Source organism: Pteropus alecto, unplaced genomic scaffold, assembly GCF_000325575.1.
Source record: "Pteropus alecto unplaced genomic scaffold, ASM32557v1 scaffold131, whole genome shotgun sequence".
Classification (NCBI taxonomy): Eukaryota; Metazoa; Chordata; class Mammalia; order Chiroptera; family Pteropodidae; genus Pteropus; species Pteropus alecto.
In genome coordinates this window covers 17,054,818-17,074,317 of record NW_006434709.1, presented here as the reverse complement: position 1 = coordinate 17,074,317, position 19,500 = coordinate 17,054,818, and the positions used below count along the sequence as shown (strand labels likewise).

General features: G+C 35.0%; 1 protein-coding gene across 20 annotated transcripts in view; it reads right to left on the bottom strand.

Annotated features, from left to right (window-relative positions):
- NRXN1 (neurexin 1) overlaps positions 1-19,500 on the bottom strand; it is a 1,011,597-nt gene that overhangs the window by 98,891 nt on the left and 893,206 nt on the right. The gene's annotated exons all lie outside the window — the stretch shown is intronic.

Sequence of the window (19,500 nt, the reverse complement as noted above, 5' to 3'; positions counted from 1 at the left end):
TTTTTTTTAGTGAAAACGCACCACACTTTCTCTTGTAAATGTGTTCAACCTGGTGATCAATGACAGGTTCGCAGTACAAATCTGGGACTGATTTTTACTTATCTTGAATAAAAGATAACTTATTTTGAATACAAGGCTTCATGAATTTTTAACCATCATCGCACTCAAAAATGAGAAAAGCAAAGACAAAGCTAATGGATTATCCTTTTATAAAGCAGTTCAGTGGGATAATTGCTATAGCACCATTCACTTCAGGGCCAAATTTGTTTATATAAATGGTCTCCCTTGGATCTTATCTATGGAAATTTAAATATTTCAATATCAAAATCATGATGGGATGGATGAGGGGACAACTATATTGCATACCATATAGTGAGTCTCAAATATAATTTTTAGAACAGTAAAATTGCCATCTCATACACAAATTTAACATAATAAACTATGTTATATGTTCCATCTAGAAACAGTAAAGACAATAGTAACAGTATCTGACATTTATGCTAAAAACTTTCCATTGATTACTTCATATAATCTTCACGGCACTCCAGGAATTAGGTGCTATTATTCTCATTTTATAATTGAAGCTAGGTTATTTATATTGCCAGTTCTTGTTGAAATCAAGTAGCAATTCATCATTCCTTTTGTCTTCAAAGGGACTGTGTTTACTCCCTTCTTTGCTGACAGGGAAGAAACAAGGACATGATGAGGATAATAATGATTTCCAGTATGTTCTGAGGCTTGCTTGATACATGTACATACACATGTGAGAGGGCTTTAAATAATGTGCCTCATACACAGCAGATCAGACAAACTGAGACTGTGAACTCAAGTCTAATAAAGATTTTAGGCCTTGAGTACTCAGCTGTAATACCTTTCAACACAAGACACAGGCTTTTGTCTTGAGCATTTTTCAAAAATACATTAGATCTAGAAGTATCCTAAGGTTAAACTCAAGGGAAATAAGAGATTCCCTTGGTCTTAATCCTCACTTTCTCTGGATACATTTCTTAATACTGTATATTTGTGAGAAAATTATATGTGCTATCTTATAAAATAATACTAAGATTCCTTTAAAGTTTAGGTTACTCAAGTATAATATGAGGATTCTGGACTAGCTGATGAATGAGGTTCACAGTAGTTTTAAGATGGTGTGATACTCAATGATATTGACTCAGGCTATATATCTCAAACACTGCACTAGATACTACGAAAAGATCTGCAACAGCTGAAAAGATATAGGTCAAGTTTTAAAGAGATTTATAATTTGGTCAGCTGGGGGCTGTGAGTGGGTTAGGGAGTAAATGAGAAGCATTTATATACACCTAGAATGTTCCCTTTAACGAGTTCTATAATAGACATGTATAAACTATATCCTACCATCACTATATATATCCTATATCCTTGACTATAATATACATATTACAGTCCTAGGAGATGATTTGTAAACAAAGTGTGGGGAGCAGTAGCAAACATGAGTGCCTAGAGAAATGAGGTTTTAAGGTAAAAAGCCTGGCTGGTACAGAGACATGGAAGTGGGGATGAAGAGTCAGAGGTGTTGAAATGGAGTGGAGCTCACATTTAGGTACCTGGAGAAATTAGATATTCATTGTCATATGAAATGAGGCTGCTATAGGCAGTGGAAGCTATGAGCATCAGAAACGTGGCTGAGGATGATGAAGTTGGAGTAGGAGAGTCAGGGAGGAGCAGATTATGTGAAAATAGGAAAATATGATAAGGCCAAGTAGGAGGGAAATTTGAAAATGCTTAGAGGTGTCTATACTTTTAAACATTTTGCTGAAAATATTAGCTTCTTAAGCACTTATAAGTGCCAAAAAATGTTACATACATCATCTGTTGTACTTTTTATAATCACCTTATAAACTAGGTTATAGTTGTCCCATTTTACAGATGCTTAAGCAGGTTAAGTAGCTTGGTAAAGGTCACCAGCTTGTAGGCGGGTAAGTTAGGAAAAGAATATATAGATTTGCTCTGCAGCTAACACCATGTTGACTCTCGGTCCTTAACTAATTTTGCAAATATGTACAGGAGTAATTTTAACTATTGTGGCCCAACTTCAGGCTAACCCCACCTGTGAACACTTTGTAATGACTTCTCAGAAATTGCTACTGCTTTTTTCTCATTGGTTCCATGGCGGCTATCAATCCCTTTATTTTCAATATACAGGCATATGACTTACAGACATGGCACATTGAGCGCATAAAATCCTTCCTTAGAAAATGTTATTAGCATTAGCCAAGCAGCGGGAACCACTGATTACCACTTATTAATGCGATAATCTCACCTCTCTACTCTCCTAAGTCCACTGTCTGCCTACAAGAAAAGAAAAAGTCCATTCAGTTTGAACTTCAACATCTAGTAAATTTTTGAGGCACAGGCTATTTGAAACACCAGAACTATTGTGTTTAAAACGGAGACTTTTTCTTTAGTAAATCTGGCCCTGAAATGCCCTACGATTTTAATATCAGGAGGTTTACTCCAGAGGTCTGGAGAGCCTAGTTCATCATGAAAATGTGCTCTACTTTTCAACACTAAATGAATATCTCTTCCCTACATATTGCTCAAAATGGCCATTTCTTTCCCATGGTTATGTTTTATTATTCATGTCATCAGATTCAGCAATGTGAGATTTATTTAGAAGGAACATTTCATCAATTACAATATATAAAGCATGCTTCTGTCTCTCAAAGGGTTTAGTGACACCTTAAATAATTTCTGAACTGTTGGGGGAATTAAAAAGAACACACTTCTCCTGAATACCATTAAAATTTCATACTCAGAATACAAAATTGGAAGGCTAAAGTTTAACAAGGGACATACTCCTTCTCCTTGTGACTCATTAAGGGTGTTATTATTTTAACCCAGGGAAGTGAATTCTTTCAATTCCTGTTAAGATTACGGCCCTGAGACTGTATCACCCAGATGATGGAGTATGGGAAACAACGTCTTGAGAACAACTCACAGAAAGTATATTTCACATTGATGTGCTACCCACTTTGCCTTGAAATTCTCTCTCCCATTCTTGCCTCACTTAAATCTGTGTTCTACACAGTATGCAAAGTAATGTTACATCATAAATATGATTATGACATTCTTCTACTTACTCCTTCCATTGACTCTCCCTGTTCTACAAATAAAGCCTGAGACCTTATCCCTGTCCTACACAACCCAGCACATTCTAATCTCTGTCCCTTAAATAAGGAAATTTCTACCTTAACATCTTTGCTTAAACTACAGTTCCCAGGATATTTACACATATGCCAAACTCTCAGAATATTGCCCTACATTAAGGCTTATCGCAAAACCACCTCCTCCATTAAGCTTTCTCTGATTGCTCTAGTGGTAAATAAGTTCTCCTTCCTACCATGTTGTATTGGTTTACTGTGGGCTGAGACTGTTTTCAAGATCTTTGTTTACGTGATTTGCACATTGTCTGGGGAATAATAAGTACTGAGACCAATGAATGAAAAAGTAAGGGAGAAAAAAACCCACTGGCAAATATAGAAGATTCTTCTGCCTACCTTCTCTCTCTCTCCTTCTCCTTCTTCCTCCCTCTGCCCCACCCCTGTCTCTTTCTTTCTCCTTCCCTCCCTCCTTCCTTTCCTCTCCCTCTTCCTCTCACCTCTCTCTCCATTTCCATGTACCAAGGAAAGGCGATATGAACACACAGTGAGAAGGTGAATCCATAGAGGTCAAGCAAAGGGCTTCAGATTGAAACCTACCTTGCTGACACTCCAGCCTCCAGAACTGTGGGAAATAAATTTCTCTCTTTTAAACCACTGAGTCTTTGGTATTTTGTTTTGGCAGCCTGGGCTGACAAGGATAGCAATAGAGCACATTGGACTCAGCATTTAGTTTGCAGAGGTTCAAGTACAGGCTCCATCCTTTGTGAGCTGTGAGTCTTGAGGGAATTTCTCAGCCTTAATAAGTCACAGGGTCTTTAAACAGGAAAACACATGTAAAGTACTTGACGCCATGCCACAAATGCTCCAAAGACATTTAAGCACTCTAAAATTTAACAGGTCTGGGTAACTATCTATCAAGTGAATGGTAGGGATAAGAAAGGCTATGGGAGTTTGGAGAAAGAGTTTGAAAGAGTTGAACAATGACCAAGATACTCTTAACATTTCCCTTGGTTTGACTATTCTTTAGATAGGTTTCTTCCTGACTATAGGCCAGACTTACCTTTTCTTAGGACATTTACTTAAGAAAACTTGTAATTACAAGTTTTTTCTCTGCCCCTTTTGAAATGTATGTAAATCTCCTTAAAAATGTCTTGCCAGTTTTATGACCTTCAATGTCTTTTTTCAATGACTGAGAGCTGTCCTTTGAAACGTAATTATCAAGAATGGCATCCTTATCTCCAAGTGTTTGTGGGAAGACAGGAGCCTATCTTAGGTGAACATTCTATTCCAAATTGTAAAACTATCTCCTGTTTTATGACGAAACAAAAATGTTTACTTTGCCTTTGAGTAAGGCCAGCTAACAAATACAAGTGGCCTATGATCCCCGACCTCAGCTCTTAAAAACTCTCCAGTTCTTTGTTTCAGTGGAGTTGAATTGTCCCTCCTCCATACTGAATAGTCTTTATTCAATAGTCTTGAATAAAGTCTTCCTGTTAAACCTCGGTATGATTTTTCACTTTGACAGTAAACATTGACAAATAATATACAACTTGAGATATGTCATAAAGTATAGCTTAAGTGTTAGTTTGGAAGTGTATATAGCTTAGAATAAAAAGTTGTATACATTTTATTAGCAGTAACTAGTTATGGCATGTCTCAATTATTAAGTATTTCAACAATTACTTAAAGAGCACTAAGTGTCTTTTGAGGTTTTGAATCTCCAAACCCTGCACTAACATTAGAAATGCCAAGGCACTGAGGTCTTGTATGTATTTCTAAGAAATTAATCACAGTTAATTCTTTGCAGATGGAGTCATGGAGAGGAAGAAAAAAGAAGTTCCTGGCTCATAATTTTAAAATACTACCAACAGTGAAACTATTTTATAAAGAACTCTTTGGGATGTAGCATATAGACCAATGTGTAAAGCATATCTTTTCTACTAAGCAACTGCAAAGTTACATAAATCCAACATCCCAATGACTGTTAAGCAGGTATTAACATGCATCTCTCTGACTAAAGTAGAAAGTTTCATGAATCTGTAAGGAAACCAACATACTTAGATAAAATCTTCTGCTCAAACTCAAATTACACTATTAATCTTGATGCATTTCTGAAGAATTTAACATATTTTTAATCAAGTATAATGAGTTACAAAAGGAATCCAAAGGGATATCCCAAATAACTACTTCTCTAAATTAACCTTCTCATTACTAGTAGAATATTTTTCTTTACTTTTTTCCTTACCCATATCCTTCTTAATTATAATTCACAATCTATCAGTATAAATTAATAAAATTTAATTTCCTTAGCCAGATTTTAATTTACTTCTTTTTTTAGTTAAAGTACAGTAACATAGGCATCCACAAAATATAGAATTTAGAAATCTTTCAACTTGGTAAGGATGAAAAGAGTGAATAAATATCATTTTGCTGATACTCCAGTTAGAGACTAATCGCTTGCTCCTCTATATATCTAATTGTGTACTTGGAAAATAACAATGCCCAAGAAGAGCAATGCAATTTGTCTCATCCAAATACATCATATAAAATGACCAAGTGCTATTAAGTGCTAGATATGTGTCTCAAAATATTTTCATGTCTGCATTATCTTAGGATTGTTTGAACATTCAGTCCTTTTAATGAGAAGTATTGAAAGATAAATCTAGTTCCCAGCCCTTAATTCACTACTTACAGATGAAGCATTCTTATTGGAGAACACGTCTCCTGGTCTTGCTAGTTCCTAATAAATGTCTCTAGCCTTCCTTAGCAATGTACTAATTCTAGTAAAATAAAAGATGCAATTGCCCCCTACACAATTTTAAAAAGAGTGAATATATCATCCTATTTTCCAGATGGACTGTGTTAAAAATAATTCAATATAGGGCTTTAAAAAGATATAATATCTACCATTCAACTTGAAAATCCATTTTGGAGAATAATAAAAATGATAAATACACTATTCACTGTGACAAGCCAGCCATTATTATTAGAAAGAGTATTATTTCTAAATATGCTGAAAGTCTGAGGAAATACATCTTTTTTTTTTTTTTTTTACTTTTAACAAATATTATTTTGTTCATTCTCTGCACATATTAGAATTAAGATTTTCTTTAGCTATTCTGGAGGAAAGGAAATTTGACCTGAATCTTTCTCCATTGTGATACTACTAGAATTAATTAGGTGGCAGTACTTAAGACTGATTGGAGACAAGAAGACCAGTTGGGGGACTGCTTTGCCAACATTCAAAGTAGTGTGATAGTGGGAGGAATGAAAAGAAAGTTCAGTTTTAGAGATTTTACAAAGGAAGTATGGTTAGGTCATTTAGGCTGAATTTGTAGATTCTAGCAATGTATACTAAGCTTTCAATTTGAAAGCTTAAGTCTGTTTCAAGTTTCAAGTGTGCTATGGACTTGTGTTCATCCAAAATTCCTAAGTTAAAACCCTATCCCACCCACAATGTGACTGTATTTGGAGATAGGGCCTTTAAGAGGTGGTTAAGGTTAAGTGAGATCCTAGAGGTGGAGGCCTAATTGTATAAGACTGTTGGCCTTATAAGAAAAGCAGGAGAGCTCTCTCAGCACATGCATGCACCTAGGAAAGGCCATGTGAAGACAGTGAGAAGGTAGCCATGCACAAACCAGAAGAGAACTCTCACCAGAAACCAAATTAACTAGCACCATAATCTCAGACTGCCCAGTCTCAAGAGCCACAGGAAAATTAATTTCTGTTGTTTAAGCCACTCAATCTGTGGTATTTTGTTGTAGCCACTAGAGCAGACTACTACAGAGTGGAGTCACAAATTCTTAGTGAAATTTTGTTATAATCATCATTACAGAAAGGCTGAGTTGTTCCTCAATTGACATATTTTTGCCTCATGCCAAGTCATTTATTTCTACAGTAGTCTCTGAAGTCCACTTGGATAATTTATAAATAATCGAATAAATGAATAGATTTTAGCAGATATGACTGGCCTGCATTAGAATGTAATTCAAAACTATAGTTCATTATTTTAAACTTGAATAAAAGCTTGGTTCAATTTCTGTTGAGTTAAAGTCATATGCCCTTCTTATATTTCATTCTTCCGTTTTCCATCACACAACAACGAGGACACATGATGCTAAAATGAGAACATTTTACTGACTACGCATCTCAGGAAGAAATGTCAATGTAACTTGGTTATTCGCAATAAGAGAGGCTACAACAAGGGAAGTTAAATCAAAAGTTTGGATAATTTCCCCAACACATCCTTTTTACTTTGTGAGATTTTCCCTGGTATATGCTGTTGAGCATCAGTGTTCTGCTGTTAGAGGAGCTCATGCCACCTGAATCAAGATATCATATTGTCTTAGTCAGTTCAGACTGCTATAACAAAAAGTACCACAGACTGGGTGGTTTAGAAACAATAGAAATCTGTTTCTCACAGTTTTGGAGGCTAGCATTCTAAGATCAGAGTGCTATCGTGGTCAAGTTCTGGTGAGAGCCCTCTTCTGGACTGTAGACTACAGACTGCTGACTTTTCAACGTATCCTGCCGTGGTGGTGGGTAGACTATGGAATCAAGCTCTCTTGCGACTCTTATATGGGTGCTCATGTCATTCATGGGGGGTTCCACCCTCATGACCTCATCTAATCCTAATTACCTCCCAAAGGCCCCACCTATTAATTCTATCACTTTGGGCTTTCAACATATGAATTTTGGTGCAACATAAACATTCACTGATTAACAAATATATTTTCTAATTCTAACTACCTAAATTTTCCTTCTCATGTAGAGTTTTACAATCTCTACACATTTACTGAAAGATAAGGGTTCTTTTTGTTTCTTAAAATGTTTTCAGATTGAGAAAAAAATAAAACAAAACTCCTCTTAACTTTTGCCAGATATTAAATCAGATTTTATAGGAATGTCAAGGTGAATTAAAAGAAAAATGCTGGGGACAGATTGCAGTCCATGTAATATTCTTATTTTCAGAGAGGAAAAAAAATGACTTTGAGGTTTTTACATTTATTTAGCCTATGTATTGAATGAAAGAACTTAGTAAAAAATGAAAATTATGAAAACTGCAAAGCACATTTTAAGAGAAAAATAACCTAAAATATAAAATTGAGGAAAATGTGTAGGTGCGTGGGTTTAGGTATAAAGGAGGCACAGACATAGTGCCTATGACAAGCTTATTAAATCAAAATTGTGAAAAATATGTATGTGTGTATATATATGTACTGTATCTCAAAAGAGATTCATGTACTTTGTAGTAGAGTGATCTTTGAAGCTCTGATCTTAAACCATCAAAGATAATGATGAATAACTCTAGAGAAGAGAGAAGAGAAAGCTAACTACAGCATTTGCTGTCCACAGAACAAAAACAAATTAGCCGTTGCGAAACTGCATGTGCCCAGGAAGGAATGGATAAGACAACCTTTATCTAGGAGACTGTCTTCAGAAGAGAGTGGATAAAATGAATTCAGCCAGTATTACTATTGTTAATCCAAAATTTTCAGATTTTGATCAATCTGAATATACGTTTTTTTGGTCTTCATTATACTTTTCAGCTATTAAACATGTATGTGACATAAGTAACCACTAGAGAAACCATAAAACTCCTAAAAGGAAACACAGGCAGTAAACTCCTTGATATTACTATTGGTCATTTCTTTTTTTTCCTGATATGGCTCCTCAGGCAAAGGAAACAAAAAGAAAAATAAACAAATGGGACTACATCAAACTAAACAGTTTTTGTACAGCAAAGGAAACCATCAACAAAATGAAAAGACAACCTACTGAATGGGAGAAGATATTTGCCTATGATACACCTGATAAGGGGTTAATATCTAAAATCTGTAAACAACTCACACACTCAACAGAAACAAAATAATTCATTTAAAAAATAGGCAGAAGACCTGAATAGGTATTTCTCCAAAGAGGACATACAAATGGCCAATAGACATGTGAAAAGATGCTCTAGGTCACTAACCATCGAAGAAATAAAAATCAAAACCACAGTAAGATATCACTTCATACCAGTCAGAATAGCTATCATCAATAAATCAACAAACAACAAGTGAGGTTGTGTAAAAAAAAGGAACCCTCATAACACTATTGATGGGATTACAAATTGGTACAGTCACTTAAGAAAACAGTTTGGAGGTTTCTCAAAAAATTAAAAATAGAACTACCTTTTGACTCGGCAATTACATTCCTGGGTATTTATCCAAAGAAGACTAAAACACTAATTTATAAAAATTTATGTACCCTTATGATCACTGCAGCATTATTCATAATACCCAAGATATGGAAGCAACCTAAGTGCCCATCAACAGACAACTGGATAAAGGAGTGTTACATAGATACAATGGAATATTACTCAGTCATTAAAAAAAAAAGAAAGAAATCTTACCATTGGCAATGACATGAATGGACCTAGAAGGTATTATGCTATGTGAAATAAGTCAGACATAAGGAAGACAAATGCCATATAATTTCACTTATGTATGGAATCTAAGGAAGAAAACAAACAAAGTGAAAACAGACTCATAGAGAACAAACTGGTGACTGCCAGATCGGAGGGTATGTTGGGGGACTAGGGGAAAAAGGTGACAGTTGGTAGTTACAAAAGAGTCATGGGGATGTAAAGTACAGCAGAAGGAAAATAGCCAATAATACTTTACTAATTATGTATAGTGCCAGGTGGGTACTAGACTAATGGGTCGGTGGGGAATCACTTCGTAAATTATATAAATGCCTAACCACTATTCTGTACATTTGAAACTAATATAAAATAACATTGAATGGCAACTCTACTTGAAATATAAAAATAAAAATATTGTGACACAAAGCTAATCATGTGACAACATGATTTTATCAATTGCTAGGCTGGAGCATAAATATTAATGCGGTTCACACTCCTTAAGTTATGACAAATTACAAACGTGGAAACAATTCCTGCAATTCCTCTCCTTGAATCTTGGCTGACCTTGTGACTTGCTTTACAAATGCAGCAGAAGCAATGTTAGGCAAACTCTGAGTCCCTGCCTCAAGAGGTTTTGCACAGTTCTGCTCTCACTGGTGGAATTATGTGTTAAAATGGGTGATGAGACACATGTGAACCATAGATAAGCTGTCCCAACTGACACATCTTAGATCAGCCATTCCCTAGCCTGTCTGGCAGCTGATCATCAACATAGGAACTAGACCAACTGAGATCAGCCAAATGCTGCCCAGATCAGAAAAACCACCCACAGGTGAGAATAATGCAAACTACAGAACCACAGAACCATGAGCTAAATAAATGGTCACCGTTGTGAGATTAAGTTTTGGGGTAGTTTACAACACAGCAAAAACTAATTAATACACAAAGTAGGCCTGGAAATTTTAAAAAAAGAAAAAACAAAATTTATTTTAATCCAACTTAAATAAATATACCTTTGAGTAGAGATGAAGTTAATTTTGAAATGATAAAAAATAGGTTATGATAACTACATAAAGCTATTAAATGTCACATATGGTTAGGTTTAAATGTAAAATGTTTTTCTCCTTGCTTTTCATTTGTGTTCGTTTTTGAGTTCCTTTTTAGCAAAGCAAGTAGTAATTTTGTTTTAATTATCATTGGAATTAATGTGCATGTGTTTTTAATGTTAAAGTAAAAAAAAAAAGCTGAATATTAGAATACAGCCAATGACAAAAATCTTCCTCTCCTTCCAACACTACTCTAATATCTCTGTAATATTTCTGTTCCTTACTCTCTGGAACAAATTGAAATGGAATACCAGGACAAAACTATACCTGACTTTCCATTTTGGCTTTCTCCATTGATAAGTAGTGGGTTATGAAGTGATGAATATAAGGCCATTCCCTAGTAAGATTTCATTAAAATAAGGTATTAGAGAGACTGAAGGCTATTTTGCTGGCTCACCACATCATCTACTTCCAACCATCAGAAATGAATGACAATAAAATAATGCAAAAGAACTCAGGCTTTATCAACCACAGAATCATTTAGAATTTTTGTGATTGTTCTTTGAATACAAATGATTATTGCTAAACTTGGTCAAACTGGGAAGAGTAAAAGATTCTTTGGGATTGTATAAGTGCAATACTGTACTCAAATACCTAAGCAAGTAGACTGCTCCAGCCAATTAAGCTAATGGGGCCAAATATGAGGAAGCTCAGAATTCAGAAATGGTTAAGAGCCATGTATTGATATCTTTATATTTCAGAATCTGTTAAAAGTTAAAAACAAGATTAACTGTGGGCAAAGAGGAGACTTCTCATCTGTCATCTGAATGTGAAAAGAAGTTACTTGGTATGCAAAAGGCATTCTTTTCAGCATAGTGACTAAAAGCAGTACCAAATCATCTACATTTCTCCAGTCATAGTTGTAATCCTAATACGCAGTTCGAATTGGGAAGAATATAGATAATTTCATGTCCCTCCATCCTGAGGCCCCACAAAAATAAAAGCTAGAAGCTAAAACTAGGTTGTAAATCCTTAACAGTGAAAAAGTATGCAGTCAGCAAAAGCAAGAAATTTCCAAAGAAATTTCTAGTGGAAGCCTACAGTGTATGAAAGAAAATAAATGAACTAGGAAAAAAAAAAAAAAAGAGTCACAGCTTAGAATATGATGCAGAGAGATATAGAGGATAAAGAGTCAGCAGGCACCAATCTGAAGGATAACTGGAAGGAGATTAGCAGAAAATATACAAAGAAGTCATACCACTTGGCATTTTCCTACTCTATAACATTGTGAGGGCCTCTAAAATGGTCCCAGAGATTCTCATTTCCTGGCATTCATGCCCTTGTCAAATTTCCTCCCATTGAGTGTGGGGAGACTAACAGCAACCATGACGGAATGTCACTTGCAAGATAAGGTTATAAAAGGTCTATGGATTTAATCCTAAATACACCTCTTTTTACACTTACCCACGCCCCACACCCTACCCCCAATCACATGTCCTGGGGGAAGCCATTTACCAGCACTGATGAGGCAGTTCTGTGCCCACATGTGAGAGAATAAGCCTGCCAAAAACCATTTAAGTGAACCGGAAAGTGGATTCCCACTCTCCACTCAAACCTTCAGATGAGACTACATACAGCCTAGGTCAATAGCTTGACTCCAGCTTCACGTGAGACCTTGAGCCAAAGGCACCCAGCTAAGCTTCGCCTAGATTCACCTAATCCACACAAACTATGAGATGATAAATGCCTGTTATTTTAAGTTGCTAATTTTGCAGAAAATTTGTTACATAGCAATAGATAACATAACCACCTAAAATGTAGAACAGAATAGCTTTTCTTATCCCACAGTAAAAACAAACTAATGAGAAAAAAAAAAAATCCAGATCGTTTTTCTCTTAAAAGCAAAGAAATTGTCCAAGAAAAGTTAAAGCTCTTCCTATTGATATTCTCTTCATTCTGGCATTAGAATTTCTTCTCCAGATCTATTATATTTAAAAAAAAAAAAAAAAAAAAAAGTTTGCCGCTCTACACACTTTGACCACTATCAACCTGAACAGAGTCTCCTGTCAACACCACAAACAGTACAGACAGGTGCTCAAGAACAGAAAGCATGGATAGAAGATGTCTGAAGAGAAAAGGGAAGATTTGATAAAACTGAAAGTATGATTTAAAAGTTAACGTGATGATACAGTAAAAAAGGGAAACAATGCAAGAAAAAAAGATGTTGAGGAACTCTTGGAAAAATGAAGCTATGGAAGATAAGTGTAGACCAAATATGAAGCAAAATAAAATGTCCTGATTTTAAGCAATTGATAGGATGGAAGAGAATCCATTAGACTTTGATCCTGGAAAATTCCCCTTTGAGCAGTCTGAGTAATACTCTGTTGAACCCACAAAACAAACAAACAAACAAACAAACAAACAAAATGTAATCAACACATTAACTGAGACTGGCAATGGACAATATTTACATAGTAATGGTAATCTAAACACTCTTCACTGCTTTTCCATTTTAGATTCCTCATAGACTAAAATATGGGAGATTTGGTTACAGATGCCAGGTAAAATGTTAAAGTTAACATCCCTGGAAATATAATGAAATGGTAAGATGTGGAAAAATGGAAGCCAGAAGAACTGGTAGGAGTACAATATCTTCATCTTATGTATGTGGATACTCAGAAGATATTGTTGTAAATTAAAAGAATGAGAAATAGAGTTGTAAATATACTATTTAAAGTGACAAGAATAACTACAGTAAGTCCCCATTACCATATTCAGAGGACAAAAAGAAAATGAAAAGGAAGAGATAAAGACCAGGAGCTGATTTTCATTTTTATACTGGAGATTGCACGATTGCATCCACATTATACAAAAGGGATAAATGAATGGAAGTATATTATTTACAAATATAAAACTAATTACCAAAGGAATTTTGAAAAGATATCTCTGGGGGAAAAAAAATTGGGAGTGGAAAGTAGATGGATGGGGGATTGCTGTTCTTTATGCATATCATCTTTTAAATTATATTATTTTCATATGCTTATATTATCTTAATGAAAATAATTTAACAATTATCTCTACTTGTTTTACATATATACAAAGCATAAAAGTGATTTTTGGCAGCATTCTGCTATTAGCCTTAGAAACAGTATAAAAGAGTAGGTTATAATTAATGTTATTATTAGTAATTTGAGGTACTACCCATTTAAATATATTTTCAAACAACCCACACAGCAAGAATAAATGCCTTTGACATTTTCTAGGCTCTGTCTAGATTTGTCCATCATCAGGAATTCACTCAACTCCCCAAACTTCATTTAAGTCTTTATGTCTAATTAGTGTTATGCCGGCATGTTCTTCTAATCTCTTCTGTTACTTCTCTAGTTCTTTGTACTCAATTCTCATTTCAAATTGCCTGTGAAAATATCAGTTTTTTTACAAGCTTAATCTCAGCAATGACTATCTTTTCAAAACATTATATACTTTCCTCAATTCTATCCAGTTACTAGCAATAGTCAGTGTCTAAATATCAAGCCTATGCCTAGTTTTCCTTGAAGCCCTGTCGAGTCTCTGGTGCAAAGTAGGTCTGTAATGGTCTCATGTTATTAGGCTTCCTTGTTGTTTTCCTAGATAGTTTCACCTATTTATTCAACTACTCAAATTTAGCTAGAAATATCAAAAAGCATAAAAACTATTTGAAAATATTAGTTCCTGACTCTTCAAGATGGCCCAACTACTTGCATAATTCCATCAATGTGACTGTGGTTCACCACAGGCAGCAGTGGGAGAGGTCAGCTTCTGGCATATACAACAAAGGAGAGGACCATTGAGCGCTGCCCCTCCACCACCTAGGTAAACCATCATAACCCCAAAAAGATGAGCTTCTACTAAACCTCTGAAAAAGTATTTAAAAGTGTCTTACACACACAAATCTGTAGCCTGCTAGGAAAAATTGTGTCTGTACCCTTCCACTTTCCATCTGACGGACAACTGTTGGAGCTCCTTCCTGGACTTATATAAATGTCAACAGCACAAACTGAAATGAAAAATTTGCCTTCCTTACATCACATCCGTGCCTTTTGCTTAAATATGTATAGAATTAAAAAAATACTTTAAAACTGTGTCTTTACTTTGAATATGAAGGAAACATTCTTTTATTCCCTTAGCTGTATCATATTTATTCTCTGCAAATATTGATTGATCTAGGAAAATTCAAGACTAAGCAACACACATTATTTATCTCAGCATTGGAATAGGCATTCTGTGTGTTCATTAATTTATTTATTCAAAAACTATTTGTGTCTATTTTGTAACAAGAACCATGTGAAGTGCTGGGCATGCACAGATTAATAAGGCATAGGTCTTGATTTTAAGGCCCCTGTCAAAAAGAAAACTAAAGGTCATAAGCTCTGATAGATAATTATCTATCTATCTATCACCTATCTACTTACCTACCTACCTGAATGTCTTTTTATCTGTCTATCCAAAATGTTATGAAAACAGAAAATGCATTCTAGTTAGTGTTGTTGGGAAAGCTGAAATGCAAAGTCTAAAATTGTCCCATGCCATTAACATAAGAAAAATTTTAGAACTTTACAAATATAGCACTAATTATTAATAAGATCAAATGTATAGTTGCAGCACAGGAAAAATAGGAAGAAATTGGAAGACTTCTGGCAGACGAGACAACATATACAAAGATTGAAAGTCAAACTGGGAAATTGCATTCTGTGTTTAGGGCATATGAGAAGTTCATTATTGCTACCTGTGACAAATTTCAGACTAGGTGCTTTACACATTTTTTTTTCCTTTTCTGAATCAAATTTCCAAATAATGTAGAATGCAAAGGCACACTGACAAGAGTACATAAAATAATGAAGCAATTAAATAAAACATGGATGACTTCAGTTACAAATGTAATTAAACTTCTATCTGAAACTACAATGAAAATTCTTACTTTGGACAGTGGAAAGCTATGAGTTCATAACAGAAAAAGTGGGTCATTTGGCTACCCTGTGATGTCTTATTTGCCTTCCTGTTATATGGACTGTATGTTGACTATGTCTAGAATTATTACTAATGGCCAGTTATTACTATGCATAAAAAAAAATCAAATATAGGAATGTTACCACAGAATTTGAAAGAATCATGACAAATCCTTTCATTTCTGAAATACGGACATTATAATCAAGGACGTGTGTTTAGTGGAACATGAATATTTTCTAATTTCTTTGAAAGAAATTGATATTCCCTTTGGTTCTTTGGACACAAATACCTACACTGTTTTCTAGCTGTGCACATAGGCTTTTGATACATGTAGAAGTAAATTAAGAGGTGTAGAAAATATGAAAATAAGTTTCCTTCAAATGTTTCAGGGCCAAAGTTTTACTGCTATATTTAGTGACGATTTTGATAGCTAGTATAACATGGTACAGCAGATAGGCTCCTCATGTGGTTAGCCTGCCAGTATCTTGGGGAGTCTATAGTTGAATATATTTGTTATCTAGTCCTTGGACACCATTGGCCAAATTCAGGCCCCTTTCTTTTATTTGAGAATTTGGTCATCATGTGTGTATCTACAGTGCCTAGAATAGGGTCTAGGGTTAGCATATGGAAGGAAGAAAGAAAAAAAAATGGAGAGGAAGGAGAAAAGGAAAGAGAGTGGTGGTGGAGTGGGGATAAAGATAGTAAAAAAGAAAAGTGACCACCTACTATGTACCAGATGCTATACTAAGACCTGTACTTATGTAAGTTTAGGTTATAGTCCCCCAAATATCTGTCATCAAGATAAATATGGTTTTAAAGTTTCCATTATTGTTGACTCATATTTTATTCCATTCAACAGTCCCACATAGATGCTCAGACATGTAACAAACAGTATTGGGGCTTCCTCAAAAGCACAGTATTATTCCCTATAAAGATGAAGATGATTCAGTTTCCTCCACATGGCACTCAGGGGAGTCTCTAGATTCTGCTTGATTAAGATAGGAAAACCCTAAAAGGAGACAAAAGTGGCTGGGGCTATCATTTACCCTATCAAATCTACGGAATGGATAATAACATCTATTTTAGAAGAAGATTTCCAAAGAATGTGGGTAATTTCAGAGTCAGGGTAGTGTCTAGCACATTGTCAACACTCAGGACATGTGAAATAATAAATGTGTTGCTTCAATATGCTTGTTATCAAAAAGGGACTAAAATACCTCCCTTCCTTTAAATTTGTTTCTGAGTTTCAATTTGTGTCAGTGATGTTTGTAATAATAGATTATACCTCTGTGATGTACAAAAGCTTTGCTATTGTTGATTTAAGGCAATTTATAATTTATGTATGGATTCACTAATAATATAAATGTCTGAGAAACAGTTCTTATTACAAAACTTTAAATCACTAGGTACCTCATCCTACCTCTGAAGAATATAATACCTCGAAAAGTGCATTTTATGTTAGGTATATGAAAGATATTTGCTAATTTGTAATGTTAAGTAAAAAGATTATGCATTTACAGGGAACATATGATTGAAAATAAAATATATATACACACATATACAGTGCTTTATTTTGCTTTGTTTAATTATCATTTAGAATGGTTATTGGAGAAAACATTAGTTATCACTAAAATACTGGTGTTATTTGTCTTCCTGAGATCTTATATAGAGAATAGTGATGATGAAAATTCAGTAAAAACTACTTGGTAAGTGTTATATAAAGGCAGATGGATCCTTCTCTTAAGGTTTCAGCCTAACGATGTTAATATATTTTTTCTTGTTAGGGAACTTTTGAGCGATGCCAAAAGATAAGAAAATCTATGTTTTAGATAATAAAAATTTAACAGATTATCATAGAGATTTAAATTTAATCAGCTTATTAGCTTACTGAGCAAAGCTTACTGTTTTATATATATCATGAATGAAAAAACATTGTTAACACTAATACATACACATACTCATAAACACACAATTACTTATTTGCTTCCTCCTCCCCCTCAAAGAAGATGACTATTACATGTAAAAGATAAATAAAACAATAAATTATAATACCTGTGTATTTGGAAATTGGAATTTCACAAAATATTATAGCACATATCTTTTGGAGTTCTGATCAAAACTAAGAAAATAAGGCTATACTCTTGCTACTTAGATATTAACTAATTATTTAATTAGAAATATGTCTTTGTCCTACAACTGAGACTAGAAATAACAAGGTGTCAACCCCACTGGTCCTTTCTGAGAAAATACTCACTGAAATAATTGCCACATACTAAATGCACACAAAATGTTAAGTCACTGTATTTCTTCAATGTGAATAAAGATTATAGCAAAAGAAATTACAACAAGATGCACAAACCCAATTTAGTCCAACTAACAGCTGGAAGTACTTGATATTTTTAATACACAAGTTGAAAAAGGGGTATATCATGAAATTTTAAGCTCCTTGATGAAACATATTATCAAGGACAGTTATAGAAATCATATTTGCAAGATTCAGTACCATACTGTGAATTAACTTCTGTCTGAAAGTTGGGAAATGGGCACAGGAAATTTCTGAACTGCTCAGGCAACAGTCATTTGAGACTGTTGGTGGTGGTGGGAGGTTGAATAAAATATCATCATGTATGGGGATCAGTAGATAGTTCTTCATTGTGCAGTGTATTTAGTGTTCATGGTCCTTTCTCACTAAATGCCGGTGATAACTAACCCCTTAATCATCAGCCCCTCACCCCCTGCCAGACATGTTCTAGGGAATAGTGCAGCTTCCCTGTGGCGAACACTTCATTCAAGAGAGAATTCAGCTTCGCGTATGCCACACAATTGATGCTTTGATTTAGAAACACAAATTCCGAGCTATTTCTTCAAGGGCAGAGAAAACATAAAAAAGATGATTTCATTTATACTTTTTACTTGAGGAACACTTTTCACACATAACCAGCACTTGTATCATGGTTACATTTATTTCTTTCTTTATATTTTAGGATGAACCATAAGAAATTTCTACATTTTCGGTAATAAAAAAACTGTCAAATAGCAGTAATTTTATATAGTTTACAGAGTACACTGACTCATTTAATGCTCACAGTAAGCTTATTAAGCCATAATACCCCATTTTATAAGTGAGAAACAGGTACTGAGAAGCAAAATTACTTGCCCAGGGTCACACAGCCAGCATGTGGGGAAAGTAAGGCTACGACATAGGTAGGAATTCTGACTTTTGGAGTCGATACCCATGACCACTATGCAATACTGCCCTCTAACACCTCATGCCAGTGTTGCTTCTTCAGATTGTCAGCTCCCAGAACGCAGAATTAGCCTGGGAGGGATTGTCTGGGAAGAATATGAAAGAAGCACATGGGAGAAGAAAGGAGGGCTTTCCCTGCAGAGGACACAGGTGTGAAATGGCATGACCTCTAGAGGGCCTCGGATCCGGTGAAAGGATGTGGAAGACGGGAGAAAACCCTTTTAGTGAAGCAGACGGAAGTCCAGCTGTGAAAGATGGACCCTGATGATCATCCAAGGAAGCTGTCCTTTAGCCTAAAGACCCGGCTGTATTAAGAAAGGGCATGACATGACCATATTTGCATTTTTGAAAGAGCTATCTGACCCCTGGGTGGAGATCCCATTGAACTGATTAAGAATATGACAATCCAAAAAGTGATGAGGCCATACTTAAGGGCAGAGGACAAGATCACCCCAAAGCGCCCTGAAAAGAAGCATAGCCTTGGATAAGTTTGATTTCTCTATGCCTAAATTTTCTCATGTGGAGAATAAGAATAATAATACCAAGCTGTACTTTCTGAGTCCTCATCTCTTTCTCACACACATATGTGCCCTAGAATTTGATTACACTTCTGATTATATAAACGAGACACTGATTAGTGTATTGCATCCATAGGACCATATAGGGCAGGGT